Consider the following 19,789-nt stretch of genomic DNA (forward strand, 5'->3'; position numbering starts at 1 on the left):
TCTCACCTCCTCCACTACAAGCCGTCTCTTTTACGCTGATGTTGCTTTGAGCCACTGAGGAGCTTTTGGGATAAGCCCGAGACCAGCTCCCCACTTCTCTGAAATGAAGAGCAAACTTAGCACTCTGAACGGCTTCAGATGGGGTCCACTTCCTCCCCGCTGCCACCTGGGGGGCCGCTGTTCGTATGACGGAATCTTCATATTCAGTGACAGTAGCGGCTCCTGGGTTGAAAAATAGGTAGGGCAGATTGTCTGATGATTGCATTGAACTGGATTAAAATTTTTATATTTCTTTATATTTCTTCCACTGTGAGCGGACCGTTGAGGTTTTGTTCATGTTTAGGTTACAGGCGGAATCTAGCAAATTAGCCCCATCGTATGTTTGTACAATCAGTTGGCCTTTACCTGTTTCGCTCTCGGGTGAACAAACTATAACGAGCTGCTCCAAAAGCACTTTAGAGATCGACTCTGAATTTTTCTGTCCATCAATTGATTTAGAACAGAAAATCCTCTCTTGTAGAGTGTTGGCAGTGTCAATGTAGTGAAACACTACAACTAACTGGCAGTGCGTGGACACATCGGTAGTTTCATCTGCTTGCACAAAGAAGAACTCGGAATTTTTTAGATCATTTATGATGTGGCCCTGCATAACCTCAAACATACAGTCCAGCAGTTCATTTTGAATGGTTTTGGAGGTACCTCTGAACACGGTGGCATTTTCAAGGTGTTCCTGCATAACACCGTCTAAGGATGCAACCAGATCCACAAGACCTCTGAAAACACCCGGATTGCTTGATGATTCAGTCTCATCATGCCCCCTAAGTGCTAGCTCAAAAGCCACACAAAATCGTATGCAGTATATCAACTTGGACAGAATGTGCCTATTCCTGTCCACTTCTTTGTTGTGATTTCTTAAACTCACACTGTAGCCCTCATCGAGTTGTGCTGCAATGTTAGCATTCCCCAGCATGGCTAACTTCACAGCACAATTCAGCCTCATGTTTTTTCACCTTCTCTGAAAAATGTTTCATGTCACACACACCTACACTGCTCCAAACATCCCCTTGTCCCCCCGTAACAGAGGAACGGAAAGCAGGCACGGAAAACAGAACATTTTATTCCGTTTAGGACAACCAGAGAGCCAAGGTTTCTTGTCATACCACGAACGTGAAAACGTCCGATTGAATGACTGACCCTTGTCCTTTGTTTGTTGGACGATGTTAATGTCAGGTTTATCAGGTCCCAGTTCCTTCATAGCCAATTTAACTCCAATATCAAGTTTTTTCGAACAAGTTCTTTAAAAGAAACTCTGTTGCACGCATGCTACTCACTCGCCATCTTTGCAAACTGTCTGACCACGCGAAGTTCGTGCGGAGTAATACAGGTAATGTGTTACATTGAGCCCTGACGTTAACCATAGGGTGGGCAGTGTCATGATCTGCCCCTCCGACCCTTTATGAGCCATGCTCTTGCTGCAGTTCCACAATTTCGCCACAGATTTACATAGAAAAACAGCGGGGTGCTGTGCAATTTCGGCAGGGCAGTGAGGTCAGCTGCCCTACCTGAAATATTTAACGTTACTGTACAGCAACTACGGTGGAGGTGATCAGCGAGATCTCTGCGAGAGAAAAAAAAACTCTTTTTCAAAACTTCTTCACAAATTACAAAGAAACATGAAATATTGAGGTACTTTTCTCACTGATTACATCCACAAACAACATTTTATTTCAAATTTATATTATGGATATTATTTTTTTTAGTGGATAAATCTTTGGCAGGGCTCTGCCCCACCTGCCCAAGTGAACCAGCCGCACCTGTTCATTGAGGGTCATGACCAACCTTGCTTTCGTGCATTTGAATTCTTCCACAAGACTTGCAATTGGTAATTCCAATTTGCCATTCCCGTACAGTCCAACAGGACTTAAGCATCGTGGGAGTCCAAGCCACTGCTTCACGTGTGTGCTGATCACTCTTTCCAGTTTTTCCACCTTAATGATGGGGATTTCATACACTGTTGAAGGCCACATGAGTCTTGGGAGTATGCCATACTGGAAGCACCACAGCTTGAGTTTTCCTGGCAGCAAGGTCTTGTTGATGCAAGCTATGTACATGATGGTATCCTTTTTGAGTTGTTCAAATTGCTGGGTGTCCTTGAGCTTTACATCATACCATCGACCTAGGCTCTTCACTGGCATTTCTGAAACAGTTGGGACAGGTGTTCCGACAATATGAAATATTTGATCTGTGACTTGACCTTTGACTATGGAGATGCTTCTGCACTTGCTGGGCTTGATCTTCATCCTTGCTCATGTGATGTTTTGGTGAAGCTTTTCCAGAAGTCTCTTAGTGCAGAGGACAGTTGTCGTCAGTGTTGTTATATCGTCCATGTAGGCTCGTATCGGTGGCAACTGCTGACCAGTCTGTAGCTTTTTTCCTCCCACTACCCATTTTGAGGCTCTGATGATAAGCTCCATTGCCATAGTGAAGGCCAGTGGGGGATGGTGCACCCCGCCATGATGCCTGCTTCCAGTGGCTGCCAAACTGTCATGAAGTCTGATGTTGTGAGACAAAATTGCAGGTCTTGGAAGTAATATTTTACCAGATTTGTTATTGTTGCAGGCACTTGAAAAAATTCAAAAGCTGTCCACAGTAGGGAATGAGGAACTGATCCATAGGCATTGGCCAGGTCAAGGAACAAGACATGCAGGTACTTTCCTTCTTTCTTAGCAGTCTGGATTTGATGCCATATGACGCTGGTATGTTCAAGGCACCCTGAGAACCCTGCTATGCCGACCTTCTGGATTGACGAATCGATGAAATGGTTTTGTTTCAGATACTTTGTCAGTCGTTGTGCCAACATACTGAAAAAGATCTTGCCTTCTATGTTCAGAAGGTTTATTTGGCGAAACTGTTTGATGGTGGATGAATTCTTTTGTTTTGGGATCAGTACTCCCCCCGCTCTTCGCCAGGCTTTGGGGATAATTTGCTTTTCCCATGCAACCCTCATGTTTTTCCAAAGGAACTTCAGAACATCCGGGGCATTCTTGTAGACACAATACAGAACACCGTTAGGGCCTGGCGCAGATGCCGATCTTGCCTTCTTCACTGCCTCTTTCACCTCACTGAGCTTGGGAGGGCTGGTGTCAAATTGATGTTGTGGAGGTGAGATTGGTGGGATGTCAGCAGGGACAAGTATTGGTTTGTCTTTTAGCTCATCAGTGGAGATGGTTCTAAGATATCGTTCAACCTCCCCTTTTGACGCTTTCAGAGATCCACTTTTCTCTTTCATAAAGATGCTTTTCATAAATTTAAAGGGATCTTTGTAGAAGCCTGTTCTTGCTTTTTCATTCTTTTTGCATCGTTTTCTTAAATTCTCTGCTCTATGCAGCTTCGAGAGCCTCTGTTTTAAGTCTTCTTGAAGGAGGTTGATGCCCTCCTTTTCTTCTGCTGTTGCTTTTTACCACAACTTCCTCAGGCCTCTTCTTTCTTTGACAAGTTGTTGGATTTCCTGGAGATGACGGGATTTAGGGGGAGGAAGCATATTTTTCCTGCTGACTTGTTCCTTCACTCCAAATTTATCTTTTCCATAGCTGTATATTAGGTCGCTCATCTTCTCCAGCTTTTTTTTTCTGCTGGTCCCTTGGCGCCACCAAGGATCAGGCTCACGTCTGCATTGAAGGTTTCCCACTCCTTGCTGTTAGAATTTGGCCATTTCACCAACGGCTTATGTCCTTGTATGTTCTCCACTTTCTTCCTGCCGCTGAGTTTCATCCGACTGATTTGACCTTCCTCTTGACAGAATCTGGTCAATGCGGGGCCCTGGGTTGGAGATTTCCAAGCATTTCTTCCGTCCTAGATGAATTTTAAGACCACGAATTGATGTTACTTTAGTCCAGCCACACCTATAGGTCTGAAGAACATGTCCAGCTGCTGGTTTCTAAAGATTATTGCCACTTACTTGCTTCATTGTCGTATCCTTGCCAAGGTTCGTTACCGGGTGATCAGTCAGAGAGTCTTCTTGTGCCCTCGTTCTCGCAGACTCTGGGGGTATTTTCTTCTTTGAACTTTTTGTAGCCAATTGAGGGTGGCTCTTGTGCCCTGACGAGGTGACGGAGCCTGCTGTTATGGGTAGCTAGCTATTTAATGAATGATGAAGATCACACTGCAAAAACAGGTCTACTAGAAATAAGGCAAAAATTCTTAAAATTAAAAAAATTCTCTACTATTAAGCAAAAAATCTGCCAAGGGGTAAGAAAATTTTGCTTGGCAAGAATTCTTAAAACTAGCATAAATTTCTAGCCACTGAAAGACTGAAATTAGTCTTACAGTAAGAAAATAAGTCTAGATTTAAGCAAGTTATGCTCGTTATATTTCTACATTGAAATAAGTTGTGCTTATTACATGCCTAAATTAGGCAAATAATTATCATTACAAGACTAGATTTAAGAAAGCTTTGCTTATTACAAGGTTTGATTTTAGAAAACCTTGCTTATTAAAAGGTTAGATTTAAGCAAATTTTGCTTAAAACAAGATTAGATTCATGCAAACTTTGCTTACTGCAAGGTTATATTCAAGAGAATTGTGATTATCACAAGATGAGAATTAAGAAAACCATGCTTAATACAAGTTTTTAAAAATCACTAATTAAGGACAAAATTACTTAGACTGAGCTCAGTCTATCAAACCATATTCTAAATTTAAGAATGTATATTTTCATCTAACAGTAAAATTTTACCATAAATAACTTCAAAAAGGGACATTCTTACTTTTAGCATCATTTATTTAAACATGGAAAATGTATGAATACAACGCTGAGTCAACAATTTCTCAGAACATCATCACTTGTTACAAAGACCTAAGCAATCCTGATTGCAGACAGACAAGCGTATGTTTTAACTATTCTGGTAAAAAAATTATCCACTTATTCACAATCCACTTATTCAGGTAAACAACACAACTTCTGACAAGAAGGGTAAATTGTGAACTAACAAAAACCTATGCCAGACATTTAAACCAACAAAGCTATTTGAGTGAGTCTCTCTTGTTCTCATTTCAATGAAAGACTTCCACTCTGCAAGAGCTTTTTTGTAGATGGGGGTTGTGTCTTGGTTGTGGATGGAGTCTTGCAGAATTTCTGTTTGCAACACTGGCAGTGTGGAAATACACTTTGGGTAAGTGAGGTGCAGGACATAATAATAATAGGCCATAAGGTACAGCAGTCCCTCATGCAGTCTCCCACTGTCAAAGGTTGTCACTGGTGTGCATCCAATGGCAATCATGCAGTTCTCTTCAGTCACAAGCAAAACTGGACACAACAGAGGCCGCTGGCGTAGGTGTCCTTCAGGGTCTTTTGAAGTCTACAAAACAAAAATTTAGTGTATTAGATACATTTTGACCTAGACTGTGACACTATGTAGTACATCAAAATGTATCCAAATAATGTCCAATTTATGTTATGAGGAAATGTTTCGCAGTATGTTAAAGTAAAACTCACCAGGACATGGAAAAGGGCCTCACTGCTTGCACCCAACTTCTTAGGTGGTACAGTGCTGGATGGGAAGAGGAGTTCCGGAGGCTCCGAAGACAGCCAAGGCATGTTCCACTGGTTTGACATAAAAGAAAGAATATATTATAAATACGTATTTATCACAAAATCTCAGAATATGAACTATTATGACCTCACCTCCATTCAGAGTCTTTGGAGGCTTCATGACTTTTTTCATGACTCCATAAAACTCCTCTCCTTTGTCTCAGAGATGTACTTGGAATTGTTTGGCTGAATAATTCTGTGCAGCTCATCCAGGACCTGAAAAAAATCATGTACATTTTTTTTTTATTAAAAAAGCAAAGGTAACAGTTAAAAAGCTTCAAGTTTAATCCCACTAAATTGTCCATGTAGTAGAGTAGTAAAAAAGTAAAAAAAAAAATGTGAAAATGGAATTACATGTGATGGTGAAGGGCCACATTTACTTACATGCTCCAGGTCTTTGAAACATGGGTAAGCCTCCAGAATTTTTGTTGGTCTTTCTTGCTCCTTCAAAACATCAGAGGTAATAAACCGTCTTCTGGACTCAAACTCCAGGTTCAGTAGATGAGTCACAGCAGCTTTGTTTGGCTTCTTGGACTTGTACATTTCTTGAAGAGTCCTGTAGTGCCTTGCCTGGGCTTTTTGGCTGTCTATGAGGTCACCTGAACCAGCTGAAGTCATAAAAAATGAAGAGGTAGAATGATTAACAAGAAAGAAGAAGAACAAGAAAGACATCAGCTAGTCACACTTGTGTTCTTTAAAAGGGTTCTCTACCAAAGTTTAATAGCACGGAGAGTAATGAATGCAATACATACAAGCTTCATCACTGCTGTCCAGGATAATAGCTGATGCGCTGGAGTCTCCATCATAGTCACTAGTGGGAACATCTGTATCAACTTCCTGTCATGGTTTTTTCGAAGATGGATTCTTGGACTTCTTTGGACTTTTGACATTTGACAGTCTCTACATGAGCTTTTTAGATACATGCTCCTGCAAATTACAAACAGTTAAAGGGACATTTTGCAGTAAACATACAAATAAACAAACATAAGTGACAAAAAGCTACTTACCCAACCATTGTTGGATGAACTGTCTTTTATCATAGGGTAGTACTCCATCAATCGTTTCGCCATGGCATTGACTTCATGTTTGCTGGGGTATCTGGGGTCTTCCAAGGATCTTGCAATTGAAATCATGTTAGTCATGGTGTTTCTTATGAGTCGGCAGAAGAGCTCCTTGGATAGATCCGTGTGCTTGGTCCCCAGACGCTTCTCCTCAAAGCAGGAGTGTCATGCCTGTTCCAGCTCACTGTCTGTGTAGACTATGTACTCTGGGCTAGACATAGTCAAAAACTTTGTGGTGCAAGGCTCCTCTTCTGCAGGGCCACTGCTTACAGAGGTTGATTGCCTAGTTATTTCAACAGCATTCTCTCCCTAAAACACAAAAAATTGTATCATATGAAATCTCTATATTAAAATGTGTGTGTTATTAAATAAGCATACTTATCTTAAAACTACTTTAAATGTTGGCATAAATATTTGTAAGATGTTGCAAAATTGAAAAATGAAATTAAAATGAGTATTCAAGATTTTAGTGATACCATGGGACCAGTACTCGGTTTTGTTATGTAGGACTGACATTTTTATCATTATTCACAAGATGCCATAGAGCCCGTCACCTCAGGAAATGTTCAGGACCAGGAAACAGATCTTGGATGTCATCCCTGGAGAGTGATCGTAGCAGATCTTCTCCAATATTAGCAGCTGGAATATAGATACAGACATAAGTTACAACTAAGATACAGTTAGTGTCTAGAGAACAAGTGTTTACATTCAGCTTGTTGAAGATATTTCAATATATTATATCCTCTTGTATTATGATTACGAGTCAATTTAAATAAGCCCTTTTCATAATCCTGCTTTTGCAATTTTAAGAACTACAACCAACAGAGTCAGTCTTTGATATGTTACAAGTATAAGTTCACAGATGAATGAGAATAAACAGAATGAATCAGATATTCCTCAATCAAGAGGAGCTGTCAGAGTCCTGCACGAGTCCAATTTTGAAAACCCACGCCCGCAAAGCTCAGTACCAGACCTGACCCGACCCGTCACCCGTCATTATATCAAAGTCTGGACTGGGCAGAAGTTGATGCGCGTCCACAAGGCCAGCTTGTGCCCCAATCTCAATTAGGCCCTGTGTCAAAAAAATCCATCGCCGCACACAGTCTCAAAGGATCTAATGTCCCGGCACACAAATTTCACGGCTAAGTGTGTTATAGCCTCCTTGTCCTCCCCTTTTGGAGCCTTTGGAAAAGTACCTGTCAATTGCAGCACTGGCAACACTTGGGTTGCTGCAGATCTCAATGTGTTTCCTTAGAGAGGACGTGTTCAGCCTGCGACTATCAAACGCCAAAACATTTCTTTGCAGGTTTTACAAGCGGCAAAGCCGCTGACAATGTTATTTTCTTGGTCCCAAACTTTTTCCAAACCTCAGATAAAAATGTTTTCAACGATTTTATAAGTTCCGCTAGCCAACTTATCTTTTACTGCATGAACATTCATGTCTCCAAGTACGAGATAGCATCAAAGAAATCACTGTCGCATCGGTGACGTAAGGGTCAAAGGTTGCATCGTTGACTTTCACCATCAAACACATTGCGGCTTGATAATAGTGATTTAGACGTTGAAATACTGCACATCTTTGTCATTTCTGTTTTATTTTGGAATACTAAAATACTGTTTTTGTTCTCACCCACTACCCGCCCGCGTTTAGTTCATTTCCCGCTCGCGCCCGTACCCGTGAATTTAAATGAAAGAAAAATCCGCCCGTTTTAGCAACTTTTATGCGGGTACCCGACCCGGTGCAGGACTCTGAGCTGTATGCATTTACTGTAATTGAAAACTGAAGCTAAAATCCATCCCAATGACCCAAAGTGGCAACTTTGCAATGAACAGGTCTCACATGACTGACACATGAAAATCTAGTGTCAGTGATGTAGGATATTATATACAGGCATTCACTTCAACTCATATAGGCACACAATCCTTAAAATGCCTAGAGAGAAACTGACGAGAGAGAAATTGGCCGACACAAGGGCGTTGCCAGGCCTTGTGCCAGTGTGAGGCCTGCATATGACCAGGGTATAATAGGACCTTTTAAGCAAAAGTCACTTAAAATGTCAGAATAAATGAGATTAAATACTATACATTGTACAAACATGCACAAAATTAAACAAAATTATAATTGTAGTCATGCCCTATCCCCCTCTAATAAGCGAGGTTAGCTAGTGTTTAGCGAGGTTAGCTAGCGACATGGCTAACATCGCTAAATAAACATAATGTACCCCATATTTGTAATATACATCGGGCATATTACATACCTTTGAGTGTGGCAATAGTAACGTCATCCAGTTTATCCATAACTCAAATTTACTGTTAACTAATGCCAAAATTTGAATTAGGAAAAGCTACAGAGGGCTGACAGCAGCTGCGTCACTAACGGTAGCTAGATTGGCGCCTTACGTGGAATTGAAAAGAAGGGCGCCAAACATTGGAATGGCTGAAGATGCAATGATGGAGCCAGAATCCTCCACACCAGAACATTTTGGTGCTTTTGCAAGCAATGTCTCATTGTACTCTGGCTTCGAGCAAAGCTCATCTCCAGAGCACCATGCTCTCACAGCTGATGGATCCCTAAACACAGCTTCATATGTTGAGGACTGTCCGGTGTAGCCCACAGATAGACCCTCTGCCTCATGCCAATCCAAGGTAAGCCTATTAATGTTTGTATTTCACGTGCGTTTGCTGTTTTAACATGACTTTGACCATCTAGTATTAAATCCCTTATCACTTATAATTGCTTTTATGATACACGCTAATTAAACTTGCCACATTTACGCTTTGTAAACCTTACGGGCAGGATACAGGCATGTATTGGCCATTCCAGCTCAGTTAACCATAAAACGTCAAAGCTGTATTCTCGGCATGATGGTGTATGTTTAAACACCGGCGCTCTTTTCTGTTGCTATGGTAACGAATTGTCGCCGTTATTTGTACAGGGACTGACAAACAATCAGTAAAGCCTTCAGCCATATTCAATGGTACACTGGTACAGTGGTGTAATATTACTGCTGTAAACGTACCTGTGTAGCAATGTAAATGTCTCTGGTTCTGTATTGGAAATTGAAAGTGAATACATGTAAATCCATGAATCCAAATAAGGTAATCCTTGTTTGTTGTGCTGTTTTTCAACTCTAAGACATCTGACTTGTGTCCTTTCCTTTGTTGTCAGAAACCAAAATTGTTGAAAAGCATTGTTTATCTTTAAAGAGCAACTCTCAGGTTAAGAACCCCAGTGAATTATTTTGTAGGAAAATGAACTAGAAACATGATTATTAAAAAATATATATATCTATATATGCACTACAGCATTTAGAGTCGTTTTTGTATGGGAGTCTTATATCCACACACTTGGGTGTGATGTCACATAAGAGAGAGCAGCCAAGCTAGGTCAATGTTATCAAGTAAGCAACATGGATCCTAACAGCATTTCTGACACTGAAGAGGTCAAAAATGTAAATGCTTCGTCACATCTCCCTCTCTCTCTTTCTGTGTGTGTGTGCGTGCGTGCGTGTGTGTGTGTGTGTCTCACTCTCACTCTCACTCTGTTCCGTAGTGTTGCAATCTGGCACTGGTTTAGTTTTAATAAAACTGAGGCAGCTTTAATGTGAGGTTCTGATGTAGATTTTTTTTTCTTTTTTAAAGGATGACTCCAGCCATGATATTCTGACCAGACAAGCAACATCAGTTGTGTTGACTGCAAGAGAAAAACATCATCTTTCACAGGTTTGTCTTGTCTGCAAGCATATCAACAATACTTTGACCTCTAGCATCATGGAAATGAGTTAAAATAATTTTTACATTATGTTGTACTCTCTATTTTTCAGAGTGGTGTGAATGATGTAGTGGTAGCAATACAGCAGTACCAAGCTCTGTTGGTGACTAATCTGAGGAGTCAACTACATAAAGTATTCCAGCAACATCAAGGAGACGAACTTGAAAAGGAGGCTATGGCCATATTTGACGAGATGAGGATCCATTCGCCACTGTTACAACAACGTACAGACAGGACTGCGTGATTAAGAAGAATTTCAATTTCGTAGAGTCAGAGGACGTTATTGTTGGCTTTACTGCTTGCTTGCAAAGGAAAGGGAGAAAAAGAGTCCTCTCCAAACCCTAAGTTTTTATTATATACCTCTTATAAAAAGTTTTAGCAATGATAGATGAGCCAAAAAAAACAGAAATGGATATTTGTGTGACATTATAGATGGAGAGCTCATGAAATCACACTCTTTGTTCTCTGCCTATCCTTCTTTACAAATAATCCTTTATTCAGATGAAATTGAAATTTGCAACCCACTAGGGTCTCATAATTCCAAAAACAAGCTGATTATGTTCTACTATACACTGGGAAACATTCATCCTAACTATAGATTTAGATTAGCTTCAATTTCGGCTGCTCGCTATGGCAAAGAAAATTGCATGTGAATGTGGAGCTGAGACAAAATTTTGGAATGGTTGTGTGGCAAGTACAAAAGGGGGGGATTAAAAGTATGACCATGGAGGTACCAACTATGCCACCCTGGGACTACTACCCAGGGAAATATACACAGGGGTCAACACCAGTCCAATCAACCCTAGGAAGACATGCCAGACACACAGGTTCGCTCACTGAGAGAGGACAGAGATGTTGTTTCCAAAATGCAACACACTTATTTGTTTGTGCTACGGTACAAGTTAAAATTTTACTTTATTAAAAGAGTACATTAAAATGCCAATGTGGAGAGGGCCTCGGTCAGCCACGGGGAGGCAGACTACAGTAGTGTGTGTCCAGAAGTGAAATACTCACACAAGTGCTTCAAAGAAAAACACAGGTGTACCTTCTGTGAACTCCAGGGCAACCTATAAGCAAACCATGCAGTGACGGGACCTCACCACCGAGTGTCTAGCCTCCCCCCAGGAGAACCTCAGCACCTACTCAAAGGAAAGAAACAAAAACCAAATCAAAAACAGGTCCAACATAATACAACTCAAGCAGAAACTCCAAAAAAGACCAATCGGTTCACAGCTCCGTGCTTGCGGGAGTTGCTATTTCATAAGGTCAAGAATGTTGTTAGGGGGTACACACAAAGTCAGACCCAGCTAGCCAAAGTAATTATCGTTACCCCTTTTTTTAGGTACCGACAGTTGCGATCACCAGTACCGAAATACTAGCTGCGCCGACGAAAGTTCGCAAAGAGTTCGCAAAACTCATCAAACCCAGGATGCCAGCAACCACCTGTTGAGTGCAGTATATTGGTTACCGTGGAAGTAATGGAAGCTTGCCCACAACACCCAATCGACAAACACAATCAAGTCAGGAACCTACCTCAGATCAGGAATATTATGGCACACGGAAACCAAAGGTATGCAGAGGAGCAGTTCAGCTCCGTGCATCTTATCTAGCCTATATATATGCCTGCCCTGTGTGGCAAGTTAATTGTTTGCACGGCTAACTTCCGTAGCAGCATAGAAGGGGGCGTGACCGCAAACAAGCACTACGGTGGCTGCAATGGTCATTCCATTCTACCGGTTACAGTTGCATGAAGATTTAGTAAAGCTATATGATGGTGTTTCAATTCACATTGGGAATGGCGAACGTAAAATATTTGGAGCATTAGTTTCACTTTGTGGAGACACTTTAGCTCAACATGAGTTATGTGGATTTAAAGAGGGTGCTGGTTTTGCTTATAGTAAATGCCGCCAATGTGAATGCTCATTTGAGGATATGCAAATGTACTTTAATGAGGATTACTTTGGACAATTGAGAGACATATCAGGCAGTGTAATGACATTGAAAAGGCTAACACTGAGTTTCTTCAAAACAGCTTAAAAACTACATATGGGACAAACAGAAAGAGTAAACTGGTAGAGTTCCCAGCCTTTAACCTTATACAACAAACACCCCAAGATATGATGCACATAATTCTTGAAGGTATTGCTCCATTAGAAATCAAGTGTGTGATAAAACATTTAGTTCTTTTAGGACAAATTGATTTGGATGCTCTCAATGCTGCAATAATTGGTTTTGCTTACTCTCCACTGGATGTTAGAGATAAATCAAGCCCTGTAGTCTACAGCACATTAGCTTCAAGTGATAATAAGTTAAAGCAGTCCTCAGGTCAAATGCTTGTTCTACTAAAAATATTGCCATTTCTGTTTGATACAGCTAAAACAAATGAATACCACACTGTCATTCTCGAACTCATAGAGATTGTTCAAATTTTGTTTGCTCCTGTTATTGGTCTGCAGACTATTGACAAATTGAAAGAACTCCATGAGAACCATTTAAAACATATGAAGCACCTTTTTCCAGATAATAACTCCAGAACAGCATTATCTATGTTTAATCACAGATTAAAGCACTGGGACCAATGGTTTGTCATATGTGCATGAGATTTGAATCAAAACATTGTTTGTTAAAACAATGGGTCCCAAAAATAAATTTCAAAAATGTGTGCAAGTCTTTAATAAGGCATAATCAAATGTATGAATGTTGCCAGAATCTAAGTAGTTGTGAACACCCAATTTTTTCAAATGAGTGTGTATTGGGACCTGCATCAGAAATAAAAAGCATGTCATACTTAAAAGACAAAATGAGGGTCTTCTTTGGAAATGATGAAATAAACAGTGCACTGTCAGTAAAATGGCTTAACCAGAATGGCAACAAATATATACAGGGGAAGACACTGCTTGTAAGTGCAGTAAATTCAGATAACTTACCTGTGTTTGGACTTGTTAAAAATATATATGTCATAAATTCATCATTGTATTGTTTTGAGCTCCAGCAGCACAACACTATCTGTTATGACAGAGATTACATGCTTTATAAAATAGAGGTTCCACTCATGGCACAAGCAACTGAACTGGTCTCTGCTGAAAAGCTTTTGGATTACACCCTGTATTACAGTTTTTCACATAAAGATATGACATATATACCAATCAGATATTACCTGGAGGATGTGATTGGTTTACACAATGCCTCATCTGATGTATTGTAAGAGATAACTGAGATTATTTTTTCTTCACTTTGTATTATGCACATTATCTTACACTTGTTACTGATAGTTACACTTTAGAGTTGATAATGTATTCCTAGCAGTTCCACAGCTGTCTCTCATGTATAATGGTCACATGCAGTTCTCCTATAAGGAATGTAACTTGTGAGGCAGCACAGTCTGTTTAAAAACATAGTGGGGATTGATGCATCAACATAGGTAAACTTGTTTAAGTATTGGTCCTTGTTACATTTAAAGTATATTTTAGAGAATGTTTTGCATGTACATGAACATCTTACTCTGTGGCACCAGCTGCACATGCCTTTGTAAAGCTTCTATTAATAAAATCACATGACAGACTTACGTTTGTGTAATTCTTAAATTAAGAAATTTTGCAGGGGGTCATACTCTTAAAATAAGAAAAACAGCCTCTTCCCTTTGCTGAAATGTATTTCAAATCATTGTTGAAGCTAGTTTCGAGTTGAATGTAGCTCAATGTTAGCTGAAATATCTTATTAAGAAAATGCTAGATATGTTTTCTTAATATAAGATAAATTTTCTAATCTAAAACTTGCTTGATAAGATCATTTTTCTTTTTGGCAAAAATATAAGAAAAAAATTACTAGAAACAAGACTTTTTTACTTTCTTAAAATTCGGTTTTTGCAGTGCAGCAATGCATCTCTGGTAAAGAAATAACTTAATGTCCATATCTAGAAGGGGACGATGGGTGGGTGCAAGCAAGATGGCACAGCGCGGGCAGAACAGAAGGCAACGCGTTTATTTTTTAGCTGATGATGACGTAAAGTTGGACACAACAACTCGATCAACCAGTTCCTTTAAATTATTTTTTGACGACCTAACGGACCTATCTAGAAAGCTAGATAACGTTTGAGCTTTCTAGGTTTATATCTATCTATATAGTCTAGATATTTAGGTTTAAACTCCAGCTTTTAGTTGCTCGTAAACTCGATTTACGTTCAAACTAGGTAAAGATCGAACTTACGCTCTGCTGGTGCAACCGGCTGCAATTGACCCAGATGTTCCATAGATGTTCTAATGTTAAAACAATGCTGTCTGTATAAGTTGTCAACATAACGTTAACTACAGCTAACGCTATTGTTATAACAGTAGTCTCTGGTATAACGTTAACTTGCCAGCTAACTAATGTATATCCCCAAGTAGTAACGTTAGCTATAATGCCTGTATGTCATGCTTATGTGCGTGCCTTATTTTCAAGATGTTTTGAGTTTACCTTGTTAACTAACATTATTTTTTAACAGACAACTACAACGAGTTCTGTGAGAAACGGGATCAGTTATCAAAGGAGAAGACATTTGGACCTATGGACCCAAAAGGAAAATAAAACCCACGAAGATGTTTGATGGAGAAGAAGACTGACCAGCAAAAGTCAAAAAGGTATATTTCAATCTACCAGCAACATAATATTTGAATGTGCTAAATAAATCAGTACTAGTCTAATTCTTAGCCATTTACCAATTAATTCCAGTGGTTTTATTTGTTAAAATATTTATTTACAATAATGTAATTATTTTATTCTGTTTTTAAACAGCAAAAAGGAATGCTGCCATGAGAAGGAGGCAGCAAACAAAATGATTGAAAGCTTAAAAGAAGAGTTGATGGTTAAAAGGAAGCACACTTCTGATCAGCAAGTAAGCATTACCATGTTAATACCTTTTTGAAATTTGAATTTTAGGTAGCAAAAATGCAATTGTAAATCTGTTCAATGAGTTATATGGATAGATTGTATACTGGCTACATGATGAATAATTTAGTGGAGTTGCTTGGTGTGTGAGCTTAGTTGGAACTACTACAGTACTGTACATTTGTGTTGTAGTCTTACAGTTACTCTCAATCAGAGAAAGAGAAGACTTGAGAAGATAGTTAGGGCAGGATGTAAAAAGGCTTAGAGAGGAAAATAAAAAGGCTGAAGGAATGAGTTGTCAGTAATTATGAGGAAATCCTCAATGCCCTCAAAGGTAATTTCTCTAGGAAAGAAACATGTCATGATGTAAAACTGCAGTGTTTCCAAACATTACAGTTGTGAGCCTTCATGCCCTTATTGTTAAAATCATAAGGCTGCTTCTCATTATAAATGTGATTGTCTAGCTCATTACATGGTAAATATAATTCTTCTCTTTCTTTTTCACCTTTACTTCTTTATAAAGACTTTCCATCAATTGTGAGTTCCTTGAAAGCAATACTGGAGCGAAGTCTATCATCATGGTCCACCTCACCCTACAGTGCATCAGATAATCCTTATCCATCTCCGTCTTTGAGCATTGTGCCAGGGAATCTTAAAGACCAGGTATGTTTCTAATACACAGAATGCTGTGGTATCAACTAAAAGTTGCTATAGCAGATAAACAAACCCCCTATGAAGGATAGCACAGTAGGCTATATAAAAGCAATTTATTGTTTGTTATTACTGTCATTGAAGTTGTTGTTTAATGATGCAGTATATGTTATTTAGATTAGTCCATCACATGTTTAATGAATTAGAGACTTTAAACCTTCTCTGAGCATATCTTAAAGGACAACATCAACAGTTTGGCAAATAACACAAATATCTCACTTGTTTTGATGTGTAATAAATGCATTCATGCATCTTTATAGTGAATCATGTCATTCTGAAGACAACAATTTTAAAAACAATTGCAAACCTCCAGTGCTGCAACACATGCCTTCGGATTTTTAATGTATATCTGTGACCCAATAATTGTTTGCAGCATGTGTCGCTGCACTGGAGGTTTGCAGTTGTATTTAAAATGGGTATTTCTTACGCTTTGGAGACTGTGCCACTCAGCACCATAGCTGGCATTATGAACTGCTGTGGGGGAATTCAGTGCTCGTAAGTTCTTCAGAACGACATGATTCTGTAAAAAGGTACATAAATGCATTTATTACATACCAAAACGACTGAAATATTTGTGTTATTTGCCAAAATGTTGATGTTGCTCTTTGAATTAAAATTTTTCAGATACCTCTGATGCCAGGATCTGCAGTTTGTGTATCTGCTCACCAATTGAAGTGTATAAAGAGCCTGAATCCTTCCGTCTACATTGGAGATCTCGCTGTCCTGGTGTTTGGAAGGGAAACCTTGGCTACATCCAGTCTGACTGGCCGACAATCTGGAGCGCACAAAGACCTTGAATCCAAACCAGCCTTGGACCCTGAGAAGATTGATGCCATAATCGGTGCGTAGGATGCATTTATTAGACTTTAAATTACAAAATAAGTGAGAGTTCTGTCTGTACTCTTTTATATTATGTTAAAGGCACTGTGTGTAGAATTTATTATTAGTATTTTGTGAATTATTTCGCTGTTCGATCAGTGGTGATGGTGCGTTATGATTTCAGTAAACAAATGAGAACATGCCCTCTGCAAGAGTGCCTCTAGAATAGCTTCTATTAGCTATTTTCAGTCTGAAGGCAAAATCATTTAAATCCTCTTTTCTGATATCCTTCTGTATTCAGAGTCTGTTGTCGTCTTGTCCGACTCACTAACGTGCAAAAATCAAAACATCAATATTGTTTGTGCAATTGATAACGGTTTCGTTCGAAGCGTATTTGAAACTGGAGATATTTCATGTTTTTTGACACAGTGTTGTGGACAGCTTCAAAATCCCACAAGATACACACAGGACCTTTAAAGTGAATAGTGCTTATGGTATTTTAAGTGACAGTATGTCTTTTTTATTTTTCTAATTTACAGGGAGAAATTCAAAGAAGTAACAGTGCAAGATGTCCGGAGGATCATACGCAAGAAGTGCAACGACGAATGCTTCAAACAAGTGAAGGCAGAAAAGATGTGAGCCTGCATTTCATGTACAAATTAAAAAAAAAAAAGCGAATCATATTGTCACTTAGAATAACCATGACCCTTGTTCATTTTAACATACAACGTACAACGTACAAAATAGTACAACCAATTTTTTTAATGTACAACCAGTATTATTACTTATTTTGTAATTTAAAGTCCATCCTACACACAGATTATGGCATCAATATTTTCAGCGTTCAAAGCTCATGCTATTGTTTAGCCCCCTTTCGGACTGAAACTAGGTGGCTAGATTGCATGTCAGTTTGACAATATTGCTTTAAATTTCTTTAAAGATTAAGGGGTGTGCAACTGTTTTACTAAACAATAAATGTGTCTGAGTCACATTTTGTGTCTTGCATCTTAGATTTCTTTTGGTAATTTGAGTTTCTACCAGTAAGGGTATACAATTAAATTCATAAGTAATTCCTTTATTTTAAAGATGTTAAATACACTTGAAGAAAGTAGTATATTTCTTGTAAAGTTTAAAGTGGAATTCATACCAGACACATAACCCTTAGTGTTAAAGTATTGTTTAAGTAAACGGTTAACATCCATTTCACCTAAGTGCACTTAAGTGACTATGTCGACACACAATTAAGGTGTGTTAAAATGTATTTAAATTTACTTGTTGCTAATTGACACACTTGAAACTCATTCTAAATTCAATTAAATTATACAAAGGTACATTGAAGTAGACTTAATGTAAGTATAGTTAGTATATATATATATATATATATATATATATATATACAATGTATTATCCACACATTTTGATTGAATTATAAATACATTTCCTATATATTATAAGTGTATTAACAGTAATCTGAAAGGTGGATTCGGATATACTCCAAGCTGAAACAAAGTACATTTTTAAAAAGTACAGAAAGATGTACTTAAGTATATTTAAGTGCATCTTAATGGTGTCTCAAAATAGTACAGTCAAATACACTTAGTTGTATTTAAGTATATCTTTAGTAGCACTAATGATATATCATTACCATACTAAGTATATAACTAGTACATTTGAAAATAGCACACTTTAGTATATTAATCATGAGTGCATGGAAGTATACTAAGTATGCTTAAATTAAGTATACTTCAGTGTACTTTTTTTCCTTCTGGGGGAATTAAGAATTTAAGCACTTGGCTTTGATTGCTTCCTTCAGCTGCATGCACGTACATATACATTTCATGTTGGTCATATAACCCAGCATTCCTTTTATTATGAATACAAGGATTGTGTTACAAATACATTCTGAAATAATACCCTGTTCCTCCATCATCAAATATGTACTCATGAGATCCTGCATTAAGTATGCATTCCTTTACTTGCTGAATGCTTGTTTACTTGGATTTGAATGCAGCCTAAGAGATTAAATGCATTTGTTATTTGACAGGTTTTTCATGGTATTTCATGTGACATGTCGACATAAATATTTTTGTGTAAAAAAAGTTACACAAGATTATATTTAATGGTAGTAACTACTGTTGGCTAGACACAAGTGTCACTAACCTACCTAGCTAAGCCTCCAGCTACTTTTCTTAAATTCCGTCAGTTTTTGTCCCTCCATTGACATATTGCTTTGTCACTGTCATATTGCCACAATCTGCCCTGATACTCTTAAAACCCTTCATCTGCCTTTAGGCATTCATGCACTGAAGGAGGACAGGCAGAGTTTTATTTTACTTTTAAAACTAGTCAAAGTATTTCCTTCCCAGAAGAAAGGTGTGGGAGCCAACAAACTCAAATCTGATCATTTTAACAACAGGACATGCCTATTATTTTCACTGCCCACTGAGTCTGTTCAGAGTTTTTAATAAACTAATGTTTTTGGCAATATTTTAGGGGGTGTAAATCCAATGAATTTGCTTGATGTGAAGCCTCTTTAAGTTTTTGACCAGCTATTTTGTTTGTTTGCTTTCTTTTGTCTTAATTTTGAAAAAGGAGAAACTGTCAGGTAATTCATTTTTACATATTACAGAATGGACATTAATCACAAATTAAAGGTAACTCCATGTATACCATCTACATATTGCCAGTCACAGTAACGTCAACTGTGCTTATAACGTTAGCCAGGTCATTATCCTGTTTGACCACGTAAATCTTACATTTTCAACTAATATATTTTACATGTATTTTCTATCCTTATGTCAGATAAAAATAGTCAGATTTTGTTCTAACAGGTTTGTAACTTTATTAAGACTACCAGGTACAGAATATTTTCTACTCCCTGATGCTAACAAAGTATAAAGACTGCTTCAGATTTGCTGTGCAAATAGAGTGTGAATTGTCCTCTGTGCATTGTGGAGTGATGTTGAAGGC

General features: G+C 38.5%; 1 long non-coding RNA gene across 1 annotated transcript; it reads right to left on the reverse strand.

Moving 5' to 3' along the window:
* Nucleotides 1-5,088: 5,088 nt before the first annotated feature.
* On the reverse strand, nt 5,089-6,041 carry LOC118792644. The gene is made up of 4 exons (XR_005005611.1): nt 5,975-6,041; nt 5,684-5,806; nt 5,495-5,602; nt 5,089-5,357 (listed from the first exon to the last, which is right to left on the reverse strand). It is a non-coding gene; the product is annotated as an uncharacterized LOC118792644 (long non-coding RNA).
* Between the last annotated feature and the right edge of the window lie 13,748 nt (nt 6,042-19,789).

Source organism: Megalops cyprinoides, chromosome 17 (genome assembly GCF_013368585.1).
Source record: "Megalops cyprinoides isolate fMegCyp1 chromosome 17, fMegCyp1.pri, whole genome shotgun sequence".
NCBI lineage: Eukaryota > Metazoa > Chordata > Actinopteri > Elopiformes > Megalopidae > Megalops > Megalops cyprinoides.